The sequence below is a fragment of the Molothrus aeneus genome, chromosome 3 (assembly GCF_037042795.1).
Source record: "Molothrus aeneus isolate 106 chromosome 3, BPBGC_Maene_1.0, whole genome shotgun sequence".
Taxonomy (NCBI): Eukaryota; Metazoa; Chordata; class Aves; order Passeriformes; family Icteridae; genus Molothrus; species Molothrus aeneus.
Genome location: NC_089648.1, coordinates 97,030,212 through 97,047,837, shown reverse-complemented (window position 1 = coordinate 97,047,837; position 17,626 = coordinate 97,030,212).

Here is a 17,626-nt window from a genome sequence, read left to right as displayed (position 1 = left end):
AGTAAACCTTTATGGTGTTTTCTATACTTCCCAGACTTGGAGTATGTTCTATCACAGAATTGTGTCACAGAAATCCTATTCAAGATTGTACCACCACTTTCTGCATAATAGAGATAATACCTACCAAGAAAAGGTATTTTAAAATTTAATATATTCAGTTTTGAACAACATCCAAGGATTCTACAGTAACCAAAATCTTAAGGGTACATTAGAAACAGAATATATCATGCAAGTATCATGTTTTGTAGGCTAAAGAATTTGATCTTCTTGAAGCTTTTTATGAAGGCTCAAAGACAAAATATATCTTCAAGATATGTTTGAATAAGGACAGACAAGTAAATTTATCACACATGCCAAAAAGATGTGTGGAATAAGAAAGAAAAAAGGGAAGTCTATTAGGTGATACAGATGAATGCCCACTTACGACTGGTATCACAAAACAACATGACAGGTGAAATGAGTTTTTGAACAGCTGAGCAGTATTTTTCTCACTGTTATTAATGCTTTTTCATTTTCTTAGACAAAATTTTCGATGTTGTGGAAGAATATCCATCAAGTAAAGTACTGTTTGGTTTTGTTTGGTTTTACTTGAGTTTGTTTTGCTTTGTTTTGTTTTGTTTTGCTTTGTATTGTTTTGCCTTGTTTTGCTTTGTTTTTAAACTGCTGAGTATCTCCATTAGTTTTAAAGCTTCTAAGGGTAGCCTTGGGACCTTGTCTTTCCTTTAACTTCTTTTACTTCAGCCCTGGGTTCAGGAAGAGCTTTATCACTTTACCATTTTTCATCTTCTTATGACCAAATACATAATAGCTAAGTACTGATAACTGTAATTCTTCAGTCAGTTCAGTCTCAGACACTTTCATTACAATTTCATATGAGAAGACTCCTCTCTCAAATTCTGAAACCTCTCTGCAATGTGAACTGGTACCGGGTAAATGGGAATGATGGAGAGATTCACTTCAAAAGCAGGCTTTTTATAGCATTTTTATTTGAATTTTAAATCCCACTCCAACTGAGGGATGGGATGACTGAGAAATCCCATTTCTGCATGGCATCATTTTTACTATGTGAGTGTTCCCATCAGCAGATACTGGTGGATTTTCCTTCTCTAAAGAGTTCAGGAATTCTTGAAACTGAGAATTAATCCTTGAGTTTCTTATCTCAGCAGCAAATTTGTCCTCTGTCTTCACTGAGCACAGCATTTCTCTAAATATGAGGAAACATTTAGCTTAGGGACTAAGTCATGTCATTCTTCTTATCTTGAGTGCATCTATGATTGCCATTTATGAAGAACAGCAATCACTTTTGGAGTTAATCTCCCAGCAGTCCTCACAGCCTGTGCTTTGGCTTCACAAAGCTGCTCTTGTTGAGGGTGTAAAATGGTTTCTTTTTTGAATGAGGCTGGACTAAAAAATGCCTTGAACATCATCCAATGTGTTCCAGCTGTTTATGGTCATCTAGTCCACAGGAGCAGACTACAGCTAAACTGAAGTAAAAAATGTTCAAAAAGATAGTGTAGATTTGTTGTCCTCTGAAATAACTATTTCACTCTATGATATTGTGCCACACTATTTGTTAATATAGACAGAATCATATCTGATTAAAAGATGATACTGTCTAATTTCAATGGTCAAAATTCACAGATGGTGATATGATTATCTTTAGTGTTAAAATAAATCAATTATTTGATTTAACTAGGGAAAGTTAGAGGTTTTCATGACAACCATTTTTAGATATCCATCCATATATCTAGATATGTTTCATGTGGATAAACTTCAAGCAGTGAATTCTCTGCTGATTTCAAAGAATTCCCAGATATATGAGGTTACAGAAATACCTGTTTGTGGATTGATTTCTTGTATATACTTTATAGAAATGTAGATATGTAAATATGAAAAATAGAATGTATCTCTCTATATTTAGATAGATATACTTAATTATAAATAAATGCCCACTCAAGATTTTTTTTCCCTTTGCCTGCAGATGGAAGCAGGGCCAGCAGAACTGCTTGTTTGGTTGTTTGGTTGTTTGTTTGGTTGGATTTTTTATTTCTACTTGTATTTCATGGTGGTTCTTCCCAAAATAAACTTTAGTAACATAGATTGTTTTTCACTTGGTTTCACAATTGACAAACTGAGGAAAGAATGTGAGAATTGTATTATTTTCTAGTCCTGATCAGAAAAATATTTTTCAGTTTCATAAAAGAAAGGAGAAATCATATTGTTTCAAAATATTTTTACTTTACATTACTTTTCTGATGTAGAATCAAAATGACACTTTTGGAGAATGTGTTTTTCTTTGTGAGAAGGTTGTGATAGATATTCTCTCAGCCTACCCAATGCCCAGACAATAACCCACTGGCTAGAACATTTAACTTGGGTGTGGGAGTAACCAATCTGCTTGTTTATGTCAGATTAGGCTCCCACAGACTCCATCCCACATAGATGGCAAGATTCTTGCTCATCAAATTATAGCATCAGCCTCTTCTAAAATGTCAAATTCTTGTTTGGTGTATCTTCCTTTCTCTATAAACAGCTATATGGAAGATAAATTCTACAGTATGGAGATTATGGATGACTTTTAAGAAGAGGGACCATATTCAAATACCTGTTCTAGCTGATTCAAAACAGAAATTAGATTTTAGCTTTTGTATGTCCCTTGAGTATTTTGTGAATTTTTACACCTGAAAATGCCCTAGCCTCAAACAATGAATTGAAACATTTCAATGCAACTGTCTTGCTTTATTTTTATTACTTCTTCCTAAAAGTTGATTACTGTAAAGCCACCCCTCCCATTTGATGTGCCATTGTGATATCTATCTGACTCATTTCCTTGCTTACCAAAATGAAATCCATGGCCATTTTGCCTGCATTATTTTGTAATGTTACAACATTGTAAGTTAATGCATTGGAATATACAATTCACTCCAGAAAATAAAGTAGATCCGAGTCAATAAGGAAGACTGGAAGGGTTATGAAAATGAGTAAGTGATTATTCTAAATTTTATTAACTGGTATGTATACCACAATGTTTCATGTCCTGGAATGTATATTAATACATAGAAATGTATTAATATAAAATATATATTTTTAGCATGTTTCACTGTGCATTTCAGCAAAGGGGCATTCTATTACAAAATATTAACAAATAGCAAAGTGCATAGGAAAGAACCATTATAAGAGACACTGAACAAAATATCTTCAAAGGCAAAATATCTATCTTTGAAAAAATTGTGAATCAATAAAAACGTATTTTCTACAAAATATTGTGTTAACACTAATCAGAAAACAGGACAGAAATTCAAGAAAATATCTTACAAATGCATAAATAAACACTTTTAAATAAGTCAATAGTTAGTACATAATAGGATCCTTAAATGCACTGAGAATATGGAGAACATATGGAATGAAGACAAATTGCTCAGTCCTATAATTGTCATTTCCATTTTCAGCACAGTGGTAATTGGGAGGAGAAAATTAAAAAATAACATGAAGTTATGATTAAGGAAAATAAAACTAATATTAAAGAACACTGAAGCTAAACACAGTTCTTTACAAAATGCCAGTGTGTATCTTTCTTTATTGCTTGAAGTGGCCTTGACAGAGCTAGCTGTGGTGATCTTCGACTATAGTTACGCAATGAAAAATACAGTAATAAATTGCCACCGATTTGGGTTCAAAAAAAGCATAAGAGCTGTTTCTGAACTTAGTTAAATGGCAAGGGAAAAGGAGATGAAAGAAATAACTGGTATGTTGCTTAGACTTTTTTCTCCTGACAAACACCAAGACCCCTTTTCAGCCTATTTCACTGGCTTCATGTAAGTCTGAAAAGCAGCAAACCAGCTGTGCTTCCCTTCTTAGGGGAAATTTCTGTCTACGGAACTCAAAGTGGCTCAAAGGGCTAAAACTACAAAGCAATGATGCCCCTATGTGAGTTGTCTTGGCCAATGTAAAAGGCTGTTTTTAGGAAAAAACTGGGGTGCTGGACATATTATGAAAATGCAGTCCAGGATGTCTGTAATTGTTAAATGCATATTTATTTTATAAGTATGTCTTCATCATGCAATTTAGTTGCCTTCTATAATGAGGACTGCAAATAGGGCAATTATTTTCTCTTAAAAAACAACAAAGCCCAGCAGTGTGAGGCCTGAGTTCTTCAAAACACAAGGACTTGCAGTAATTTCTTTAATATTTAATTCATGTAGGGAACAACTGCCTGTCTCTCTACTTCAAAATCTTTAATTTACCCTTTTATTCCACTGACATGTTTTTAAAACAGAAAATGCCTCTTTATGAACAGTGTGCATGGGAAATTTTCAGAGACGAAAAATCATCGTATCATTACCATCACTTTTATGCCCAGCTAGGAAAAATACACTGACATCTTCTTGGCTGCCCTCCTGGAATGGTCTTGTCAGTTTCATTCTCTGCTTGCAGAGGAAAAAACAAAATGAACATAAGCCTACAAGGCAGGGAGCCACAGAACCATAACCCACTTTGAGCAGAGGAAGCTGGAGGGAAGCCCTGTGCTGGCACTCAGGCCTCTGGCTTGGCACAAAGGCAGGGAGCCCGAGGGCTGGACCTGCCGCTCACCACCTTGGGGGAGCTGCTCGGTCGCATTCTCCCTCTGTCAGAATAAAGAGGCACTCACTGGAGTCTTCTGGCTTAGGCATTGTCAAACCAGTACTTCATTTCATTTTGCCCAGGACTAAAACTCTGGAAATCCTAGTTTCAATGGGAGTCTCTTTTTTTAACTTGTCTTTTTTGTTTGTTTGTTTCTTTGTTTTCCCTTTCTCAGTTTGAGCCTAATCTTCAATTGGATATTGGATATCTTTGCCTAATATATAGGTCTCCTTAAAACGTCCAGAGTTTTGTTATTTGCTTAATTTTATTTTGTTTTGGAAATTTCTTATTTGTGTGGGCATATACATAATGTGAACATATTAAAAGATATGTATGCATATAATATAAATAGTGTACATATATATATATATATATTTATAGAACTTGTGCATTGATAAAGGTTATTATATCTATACACAATATCATGCAGTATCTATCTACAGAGTCTTTATGGTGCAATGTTTAGTCTGCCACAGTTAGTACAACTTCTGCTATTGGTTTAACTGAGGGCAAGGTTTAAGAATTTTATACTACATCTGAAGAAATAATGCTTTAGTTTAATAAATAGAAACAAATTTTAGGGAGAGGGTACTCGTTCATATTGAACAGAAGCAGAATACACCATACCTTACTTGATACAATCCAAACTACATGAATACAATGAGAAAATTTCCTCCTGAACAAATATTGTCAACTCCAAATATTCTGGGTCATTTCATGACTTAAGGAGGTTTAGATTGGATATCTTTGTGGAAAGGGTTGTTAAGCATTAAAATGGGCTCCTCAGGGAGCTCCTCAGGCTGCATCATCCCAGGTGGTGCTCAAGAAACAACTTGATGTGGCACTTAGTGCCATGATCTAGCTGACAAGATGGTGATTGGTCAAAGGTGGGACTCAATGATCTGAGAGGTCTTTTCCCACCTAAATTATTCTGTGATTAAGGATTAATTTCAATGCTGGTATTAATAATTGTAACACTGAAAGCACTGAAAGCAAAGAAGCAGAAAAAACATTACAAAATGCAAAATGAAATGTTTAAGACTTGCTAACAGGAAACATTTATTTAGAATCTAGGAAAATGGAAGAGTTTCAGATAAAAGTTTTTGCGGAGTGCAGCATAATTTCTTCTAAACTCCCAGTGATAAAATTCAGATTGACTGGAGAAGAAAGATTAAAACTGTGTCATTGTGAAGGCATGCTCATATTTAGCTGTTTACTGTACTAAATATTTATGCTCTATAGAGAAAAAGGATAGCTGTCATAATTATTTTTAGTTCCATTTCTTGTATTGTTGATTTGGGCTCTTCATGTGGGCAGTTCATTTTGATTAGGAGTAATTTTATTCACATACATTATATGAGTAATTTCAGCTTATTTTTATCTTGATAAGCTAGAAGTGCTTCCGCATTTTGCATGGAGTGTTAACATCTGAGGATACTGTCCCTTTGTATAGCTCAGCAGTGGTTAAGAAATATCTATCATCATCAAAGTAATAAAAATATATTTATTCTCACAAAACTCTGTCACTTTGGAAGTGATGGGACTTTTATTTCAGCATTTAAGAAAAAAGCTGATTTTTGTGCAACTAGTCTTCAGTATTTAATCTGTTCAGAGAAGGTCTAAGATTAGATAGGTTATAAAGTGTTATCAATAAGGTTTTACAGTATAAAAAGAATAGCCCTTTCATGCAGTAAGGTGATAGAAAAAAATCTTTTCTGCCCACTTTTTTTATGTTGTTTGTTGCTTACTGTATTAGGAGACTAAGGTGGAAGTAGGGAAACTAAGTGGGCACTACATGTTGAACACAATCCCAGCTCTTTGTTTCCAAATTACCTCTTATAGAAATGTGTAGATGGAAGTCTGTGCCTCTCGAGATTATGACATAGTTTGACAGGATCATTATGGAAAATTGTATATTACTTGAAAATAGCTAAGTGCTTGCTTGACATAAGTAGCTAGCAATGTTAGGCAGCAAGTTGAACTCAATTTGAACTATGTGGCTATGTTTAGGTCAAAGAGGGATCATAGTGAAACTCAGAGCTAACAATCTAATAATAGTTAGAATAGACTAAACTGTAGCTTAAATATTGCTTAAAAATTAATAGCTAGAGTGAACAGCACATAAACTGTAACATCCTTGTTATAACATGGACTACGGAACTCATGAAAACCCTCACTGAAAGCAACCTGAAAGAAGATGACCATGTTATGGCCCCTTGGTAATGAAGAAGCAAACCAAGGAAAACTGAAAAGACTCCAGATCCTAATACTGCTATTGGTCCAGACTGTTGCATGAGGGATGGGGAGTTTAGATTGTAAGAGTATAATTGCCAAGGGATTTCTTTGTTCAGGGTCCCTCTTGTGAAGCATCTATCTTGAGCTACCAGGTAACATAATTGATCTGTGCCAATAAATCTATCTGGTGGAGGTGAGAACCTACTGCCAACAATCTCTGTAACATTCATAATGGTGCATATGAAAAACTATGGACATGCTGGGCACACTATGAAAAGCTTGATTACCATTTTATCATATCCCACTTACATTTGCAGTGAGGCCCAAGAAGATACAGTGTCACAGCTAGAAGAGTACATATGATTTACCATCTGTAGGCATTTTCTTGGAGCAATACTAGTACTTGAAATTTACAGCATTTCTCTAGCGATCCGATGAGACCATGTTAAAGAGTCAAGTAATTACGAAAAAATAATTTTATTTCTTGCTGGTGGCTGACTCAGGTCCTACATTTCTCCACTGGCTGTAGGCATTTAAACCATCTGAGTACAGTGGGCCTCAAGCTACTTTCCAGCCTGCCCTGGATTCTCAGAAGTCCTTGGGAATGCTGTTATCTCTGCTGAGCTGAATGTGAAACACAATGCAAAATCTTACTTTATAATATACATTATACTTTTACTATTTCTCAATAACACACAAAAATCAAGATAAATTAAAGCAAAATTTTGCAGCGAAGCTGTCTTTATTTGAGCATGCCCTAGATACACAGGCTGTAATAACCAGAGAGAAATAGGTGAATCTGAGTAATTGAGACTTATTCAAATAGAACAATAAGTCATTGCAGTATTTAATCTTTTTGGTTTTATGAATGTTTTAAAAATTTCAGAATTTGACAGGTGCATCCATTGTGCAGGACCATAGTGAACCGTTTCTTTAGCATTTTTTTTCAAAGAAATCTTTTTTTTTTCTCAAATAAGTTGAGGTACTACAAATTCTTGGAGACAATTTTGCCCAGAGCAGTACTGCATAGGAAGAAAAAGTCAGCAAGCCCACCAGCAGAAATAAAGTCTAGCAAGCAAGCATTATTATTTTCTTTAGAAAATAATATTTTTGCCTCTCAGAATTAGAAAGTATTCACCAAACCTGTATTTCTCTTATCAAGAAATACTTTCTATGTGTGTATCCATGATCTATAATGAAAACATTTTTAACTGGAAAAATCTCAAAAGGATCTTAACGGAATTCATTCTTTGGGAAATCATTTACATTTTCAACATCTAAAAAGTTCCAGAAATACAAATTAATAAGCTGTTTTGCTGTTAAATATTACTAGTAGTATAGGGAAATAGATGAATTCTAACCTGTATAAATCATAAGGCAAGAATGCCCATCTTCATTTACAGCCTGACCAAGGACTAAAAGCAACACAAAAGCAAATTTCAAAGTGATGTACCCAGGACAAAAAATCTAATTAATTTACTTGTATTTAAAAAAAAAAGAAACAACAGACACATATCATAACATTTTTACTTCTGTACAATTTTAGAGGTTTGCTTTCTTCTTTGAAGAAGTCTCCTAAGAAGAAAGTGTTTCCCCCTTCACCTACAAAAATCCCCTCTTGCTGATTACATTGCAACATCAGAAACCAGAAAGTGGCTCTTCCAAACACAAGAAGTAGAGCATGAAGTACCAAGCCTTAGCTGATAGAAAAAAGTGAACATTGAAAACCAAACTCCAGTTCAAATTGCAGTTTAGAAGTTCTAGAAAACTCCATAGGGTTCCCTGAAAGGTGTGTGTATGTGTGTAGAATCACTAGATTATATTTTCCCAAACCACAAATGAAATAAGGTATCATGTAGGAATTTTTTATAAAGATTAGTAAAATGCTGTTATATGTTGCTTAGTAGCGAATGGTAAAGTTGTTGCATGTATAGCATTTAGTTATATTTTCATAATTACAGAATGGTTAAGGTTGGAAGGAGATGCTGGATAGGGTCTGGTTTAATCCCCCTGTTCAAGTAGAGCTCTTGAATATAAGGGCGGTGACTCCACAACCTTCCTGGCCAACCTGTGCCTGTTCTAGGCTACTCCCACCATGCAAATACATCTTCTGATGTTCAGATGTCAGATGTACTGTGGTCTGTTTTGTGCCCATTGCCTCTGATCCTGTCACTGGGAACCACTGAAAGAGCCTGGAAGTCTTCCTTGCATGCTCCCTCCAAGTATTTGCACACATTGCTGAGATCCTTTCTGGGCCTTTTTATTTCCAGGATGAATAGCCCCAGCCGTCTCAGACATTCTTTATAGGAGAGATGCTCAGGACTCTTAATAATCTTCATGGTCCTTCCCATGGTCCTGTCTCCTGTGTCTCTGTTTTACGCCTGTGTCTCTGTTGTATCCCTGAGGATCCAAGCATACAACATTTCAAGCTTGGCCTAATTAGTGATAAGTAAGGAGAGGGATCACATCCCTTGGCATGCTGACAATGCTCTTCCTAATGCACTCAAGGGTACAGGGAGCTGCCTGTGACAAAAGGGCATATTGGTGGATCATGTTCATCTTTGTACCCACCAACCTCCCAAGGTCCTTCCAGGCTTTTCAGCTGTGCAGCCGCCAGCATATACTGGTACCTGGGATTATTCTCCAGGCGCAGGATTTTGCAATTCCCTTTTTTGAAGTGCATGATGTTCCCATAAGCTCAATTCTGTATTTTTTTCCCTGATGTATATGTTTTATTATACATTGGCACAAAACCAAACCAACCAACCAACCAATCAAATTTGATCCAGTCTTCTTATTTCAGTTTATTCAAAGAGTTAGTATATGTAGTTCCTTTTACATGCAGCATATGGAAAGGATAAAGTTAAAGTATGCTTAAAACATATTTTTGAACCTTTAAAATATAAATTTCCAAAGTAGCATTTGTTATTGTTTCGAGATATTCACAGTGAATATCTTAACAGTGGTATTTTTAATCATAGAGATTTTAAGAAAACTAGATAGCTACAGTTTAGGGGTTTTAAAGTGGATTGTGGATAAAAGTGCCTCTATTGCAACTTCTATGATCTTTACTGCCACAGAAGAATTTTTGATATATTATACTAAGGTCTGGGAAGGCTACCCCAAGGATATGTAAACAATCACACATTAAAAAAAAAATAAAAATTCACTGTACCATTGAATTCAGTCTGGTTCTTTGTTGGAGAAACAGATCCTAAGTTATTTATAATTATACCTTGTAGTATATTAAGAAATGCAAGATGGTATATTTTATGGAAGTGCTGAAGCCATAATCATATCCAGCCTCTTCCCAATACCATGCGATTAAATTATTACTGGGGATGATATTGTCTGATCCAAGTCTTGTGCAAGAATTGTGCTTAAAGGTAAGCAAAAGAGAAAAAGAGAAGATGTGTAAAATTTAATTTTCAAAGACTGAGTATATCAAATATTTTTTACCATTTTACAGGCTAAATAGAAATTCTAAGAAATCATAGCATGAACAAATCTAGATCAGATATTTTTAAAAAAGTCTTTAAAACTTTGCTGTGATTTAAATGACATATCATATATTTGAGCAGTGTTAGTCAAGAAATTTTTTTTCTTTAATACAGCTGATGTAAATGTAAACCTTTCAAACCTAAGTAAAATATTTGGAGTTCTCTTAAAAACATGGTGGCTGATAGCAATTTACTTCGGCCACTAGAGGACAGTTACCTGTCAAACAACACACTTCCTGTAATAAAGGTTTGTATTTTTTTAATATGTTTCATTCTTCTTTGAGCTACTTTTTAGTATTGGAATAAATTATTCAGTTTTGAAAGATCCACTTATGTTCACAAAAACACAGTTAAAAGACAGTTACTCTGAAAGTGGTGACATAGTTTGCAATTTTTTAGGTCTTCCTTCTGAAAACAGGTATCTTTTGACTTAAAAGTCTGTACAGGCTTTCAGCAGATATCCACCTGTTATTTACTATGATGAAAACACACAGAATAAAAAATATTACAGATAAAATTTCAGTAGTGTATACAACCTACTATCCAACAAACCTAAAACTTGTTGAGCTGAAAACTCTTTGAACTCGCTCTAATCTTTACGCATTAGAAGTTGAACCCACTCTTAAATCAGAACTTATGTGACTCAGAAAAAAAGAAACAGAAAATTCTGAACCTTAATACTTGGCAGACCTGATTGCAATTTATTATTCTGAAGGTACATATGTAGACAAATTGAAGGCAAGAAAGGCAAAAAAATCTGAGAACTATAAAGAACTCATAGCCTATGGAATAAGAGTACTGCAAAGAATAGAAATAACCTCTTTAATTTAGTTGTGTCAAAGTCTAGAAGTGGGAATTTGGAATAATTTCTAAAGGTATGGTGGAAACAGAATAGGGGCAAGGCAGGTACTGTGTCAAGCTGAATTTGGAAGCAGGGAAAATGGGGCTTGCAGTGAACAGAAAGATTTAGTTAAGGCATAGTTTGGAGACTCATAAACAGCACAAAAAGTATACATATCCATGAGTGTGTTCAGCCATCCCTGGGTTCCAGTCATTTGAGCCAGGTGCAGCCATAGATTTTTGGCCTGTATAAGAGTCATGAAATACTGACATCAGAAGATGACAAAGACAAATACCTCAAAATCTGGTACTAAATCAATGTAGTACCAGATTTCCATCAAAATAGGAAATGATAAATATGAGGGGGAAAAAAATGTTTTGAGAATTGAATTATGTTAATGGAAAGCTGGCATAAGTAAATACATTCCAGCATAAAGTCAATCCCAAAGAAATAACCCTTGACTTCTGAAGATGTTTGATCCTTTTTCTCTTCCATGAAGCGGAGGGCTTTTCCTTCTCTCAGACACTATCATAAGTACCTTTGAAGATTTGAAGTTTCTTCATATTTTCAATTGATTTTGGGGGTTTTTCTCTTGGATTTCAGAAGAAAATAAATGCTATGCTTCATAAGTACAAAATGATGTTTTCATTTACTTGGTCTTCCGGTTAGATGTTTTAGATGCCTAATCATTTTACTACATCTGTAAAGATAAATTACATGTTTAGAAATCAGGCTGCAGATGTGTTTATGTGAACGTCACATCATTTTGGTTTTTTTAAAGACTGTCAGTCACTGAGGTAAAGTGAAGCTGAAAAATTCTGCAGTGCACTAGATATGCCTCTATGAGAATTTCTAGAAAATGTTATAATGTCGTATCTACTGTAGTTAGAAAATGAATCAATAATGAAAGTCAGCATTCTGTTTTCTGAACACAGCATATATTATTCTAAAATTCACAATGCAATATTATTCTAAAATCTAAGCAAATTTTGTCAGAAAATGATACAAAAATAAGTCTCTGAACTGTTACTGGAGAGTAAATGTACTCCCTTAATAAATGGAAAATTCATTCCCTTCTTGTTTTATCTTTAAACATATATTTTAAATTTTTCATAAAGTTGTTTTTAATACAGAGCTTGTATTTTTCTAAATTTCAGTCGCATGGGATATTTAAGCATATTTCCAGATCCAAAATTAAGACAAACATTAGAGAAGAAAACTGTTTCAACTTGCAATCAATCTGTTACTGCTTACAAAGTAGTTAGACTGGGGTCACCAGTGTCTTTTTGGTTCACAAAAGGTGCGAAATATTAACTACTCAGTTTAACTGCCTTTTCTTCAGAAATCAGAAATACAACTATTTCATTTCACAGAAGGATAAAATTTGGGACAATAAAGCCATGAGAAGCTCCCAGAGTTAAAAGTATCAAATATAATCCTGTTTGAAAATTACCGACATTAATTTTAGGAAATAAAATCCTAAAATGGAGAGAAAGAGTGAGAGATTAGTAAAAAAGTTTTCCTCGCTTGTGAAGAATCCTGATTTAAAAAGAAATCAGGAAATTGTTCTATTCTGCTATGAAAATTTACACAATGATCATTGAAGAGTTTTGTGTGCAATTCCTAAGAAGAGGAGAAGCCATAGACTGACAGGTAGAGTGTTTATTTCCATCAGATATTTTCCCCTCAGTTTTTCTGTAAAGCCTAAAAACCTTTATACCTTTTTAGCTTGACTTATCATTGGCCCTGATAGTTTAGATAAAGCAGCCTTGTTTGAATGACTATGTAACAGAATAGATATATATTTGGAGACCTGTGATTTTCAGTTCAAATTTTCAAAATTAGTGACTGTTTTTCCTGCACAGCAATTCTGCTTCTTGGTGACACTCTTTGTTTTTATATAATTTTACATAAGAGCTATTATACATCACTCTCTGACAAAATGCACACAGACACACACCTGGATGTCAAATCAAGTCAGCCACCATTAAGGTTAGGAAACACCAACAGATAAACAGCAAGCATATATATTTTCTTATCATAATGTTATAAATTGCTATAATTTTTTACAGCCCTGTACTTCACCAAATAATATAAAAATCTGCAATGACTGCATATATCATTACATGATTTTCACACTTTGAAATCAAGAGGATTAAAATATATACAGATGTTTCTGTATATCTTAAAAATGCCCCAAAAGAGCATTTTGTAAGTAACATTTTTTCTGAGAAAATTCAATTAACTTGCACGAAATAACAGGGAAATGCAATTAGAAATACTGCTCATATTATAAAATACTGAAAGCGATTTGAAATATTTGAATTCCAGAAAGGTTTTGGTTTTCACTCTAAAAATATATCAATGTGAAAAATTACATTGCTGTCTTGTGTTCCTATTGCTTGAGCTGTGCTCTTTTTTTTCTAAGATGGCAGGATAAAATAGATAAAAAATAGGTTTTCACCAGTTTTGATTTTATTTTTTGTTGGAATATAAGAGATATATTTTTACCTTCCCAGAGTGTATTTTATTTTTATGGGTGCATCTGAGATATATGCTTAAAGTAATCAAATCTGCTTAAGTATGGGTATTAAAAGTGGATTTAATTCTTCCAGCTAGTGAACTGATGTCAGGCTTGCATAAATGTCTCATTCTACAGGCCTGTGAGTGGGAAGTTAACTTGCAGCAATGCGTCTGAGATCAAGCTTGATGAGCAAAGCCATCACTTTTTTACAAACGGTTTCACATGTGGAATATTCATTGATTTATTAGTCTTATTTTCTTCTTTTTATGTACTCTATATTTTCAATCAGTCACTACGGAGTGTGAACAATTTTATCATGAAGATAGGGCAGTACAATACTGAACACTTGAGGTATCTACAGAAATATTAATTATAAGTAGAGTACACAACAATGTAATTTTAAAAAAAATCTGAAGAAAAGGAAAAGCATTCTAGATATTCATGGTGTATAAGACATTTTATAATATCATTTGAGGAAAGAGGACATGGATTATTTTAAAAGTTAGATATATTTTTGTCCTAGTTTAAGTATATTGTTCTAGAATAAACAAAGCCTACTGAAGAAACAGTGCTCCAAATTTTATTCAAATTATAATTTGAATATAATATTATATTTTTAATTATACTATTATATTAATATTATAATTATAATATTATCATAATATAATTATAATATTATTATTTTATGTTTTCTTATCAAATAAAGGATTAAGATAACAGTTATCATTAATGGGGTTTGTTTATTTGGTTTGGGTTTGACAGAACTTTTTCATCCTGAAGCCCTTCAGGACTTTGTGATTTACATTATGCTTTGAATGACACAAATGAAGGCCAAAGGCTACACTTAGGACATTAGTATTTACTAGGATATAATAAGATGGCTAAAACTGCTACTACCACTGTTATTACTACCATCACCAGTTTTAACAGTGCTAATACAAAACTGCCATACTCCATAGCCCAGAAAATGTGATTTTTGTCTTAGCAAGGGAAATCCTGTTGAGTACCTGAGGGAAGGATGGGAGCGTGGTTAAAATATTATGAAAGTAAGGCCACATGGACTCCAAATGGAAAAAAGAAGAAATCATGACCACAGCCAGGCCAGTTCTCCTTTGGAGTGATGCCCATGGTGGCTGAGGCCTCTACCTTCCCCACTCTCAACAATCTCCCAGGCTGGACCTCACCAGAGACAGCCTAAGCTTCAGGGACCATGGTAGGCTGAAGTTCTTGCTGGGGAAAGGGATGGGCACCAGCATGTAAGTGTTTTTGTACAAAAGTGCAAACTGTAAAGTTTATAAAGCTGTTCTATTTCAATACGTAATTTGGACTGTTCAACTATTAAAATATTAATTGGGCTACCTGTAATTCCTTAGCTCCCTGTGTTTGGCACGTTCGTTTTTTGAAGGTAACAAGCTTTTAAGTCTTGCAATGCTGTTCCTGTAGCTGCAGGTAAAGAAGGGAGGGAGAAATCACTGATACCAGCAAAATGCTATTATTGTCTAAGAAAAAAGAAAAGAAGAAATGACAGACAGATAGACAGATGGGAGACAACCGAGTAAATGGTCAAACCAGCTCATTCAGCCGGGTAGTAAGTAATCCCAGTGCACCATCTGTCTGTTGTCTACTCAGTTTTTGTTTTGTTTTGGATTGTCTTGTTCTCTGTATGGAGTGGGATATGGGCCACACAAATGTATATTTTGAAATGAGATATGAAAAATAACTTAGAACAAGTCCTGGTTTAGTCCCAGGTGCTTTAGGGGACAAAGCAATAGCATGCTTCCTTGAAAATTTAACAGGTGGATGGGGGAGATTGGCATCACTAAAGGATTGGGGCCACAAAGTGACATGTTAAAGGTCAATGTGTTTAAAAAGTATGAGTTTATGAGGGGAAGATAAGTGTTGAAGAACCTTGAGAGAGGGGAGAAGCTATTTGTTGAATGTAACTGAAAATGGTGAGTCAGGAATGAATTGAGGAAGGTGACATTATCAAAACAGGTACTAAGTTTACAATAGAAGTCTAATTAAATACCACAGGTAACTTGAATTTTTCAAGGGATGGAATAAAGGACACAACAAAATCTGATCCTAATGATGCCCATTTATGTTAGTTTTGTCAAAAAACATGAAATGTAGAGACTGCTTTTCTACCTACTCCCACAGAGAAACAAAGACCAGAGATGTTTACATTACATACATACATACATATATGTATATCTAAAACCTAGATAGAAAAATTGATGCAGAGGTTCAAACAGAATAATTAGCTAGTCTGGCTGACAGTACCTACACTTCTCTGAAATTAGGAGAAAAGAAGAGAAACATGCTTGAGAAAAAGTATGACATCTCTTGTTTAAGGGAAGTGTAAAATTGTGTTTATTGTTAAAGCTAGGTCACAGTATTAAGAACTGCAAATTCCCTTTCCTTAGTTCTGCTTCCATTGTGTTCAACCAAGGTACTCTGAAAACAAAATTATGTACCTCAAATCAAAAGATTATAAATTACAGTGAATTTTAAAATGCACATATATATGCAATGTTTCTTTAGTATGCTATCAATTGGTACTATAGACCATAGTCTATATAGTGTCTAATTTTTCCATGAAGATTACATAAATATTTTTCTTGCGTTTAACAACAAAGAAAAGAAATGTGGCCATTTTATATTCATAAGCAAAAAAGTTGAAAGAAATGTCTGGTTAAGCCATTTTAGCTATTTGAATATAAAGAATATAGACTATATAGAATAACTATTTAAGAATTAAAATCATATTTGTACATGTTTGCTATATTATTCTGCTACAAGTCATTACCTAAAAATTACTCTTAATGGTATCAAAAATAGTTATTTCTTTTGTCTGTAATTTCCCTTCCCCTGGTACTTTGTTATTTCTCGCTGGTACCCAATACTTTCAGTTTTGCAAGCAATACAAAACGAATACTAAGATGGAAGGATGGGTGGAGTATTCATTGCAAAATCCTTTCACAACCAGCAATTCTGATCTTATTACTACAAACAAATTTTGCCTTTTTTTTTTTAAAGGGTGACAGCTGTCATTAGTTTAAGAATTACTCCATTTGCTCTTTTTCTTAACAAATGTAAAAAAAAGAACATTAAACCAATGAACTGAAATCAGATTTTTTCACTTACATAACTGTAATGAGGATCACACTACATCCTCATCAGTCCAGTTTACCAAATATTTTTATCTGTTGAATCATCCTTTGGATCATTTCTTAAAATCCTGTTCAATTAAAAACAGAATCATGACTAGTTTTAGTACTCATAACCCCATTGCTACTGATTTTTTTTCTTGGACAGAATCCTCTTTTCTACCATTAACTCACAGTATAGAAGGACTAATTCCCTCATGTAAATATTTAAAGGTGAAATTTGGGGATTTTCTCCCTAAGGGATTATTATAAATCAATTACAAAATATTCAGACACATTAGCTACGCAACAATGGCTACATTGCCAGATACCATATTTTTATACAAATGTTTTATTTATATCTCATTAAATGAATTGCTTTATAGCTTTTGGGGGTTTGGTTTTGTGTTTTTAAATCACCAGGTGATTTTTACAACTGCATGGGAAGACAAATCGCTAAACTATTTTTTTTCATATCTATATCTTTTATATCTATTCATATAGTCCTGTGTTTGAAAAAAAAAAAATTTTTTTCTGCTCCCTGTAGTAATTAGTAAATTCCCTTAAGCATCAGATGTCATTATCCACATTTTAAACCATTTATCAATATAGAAAATATATTTTTATATCAAATAAATGTTTATGTTTTCAAAAGCAATACTTAAATTTGTATATCTAACATCACAGATCCTGCAGTATAATTTGAAAAGATAATATAAATTCTCGCTGAATATTAAATATGGGCGTTGCTGGAGGA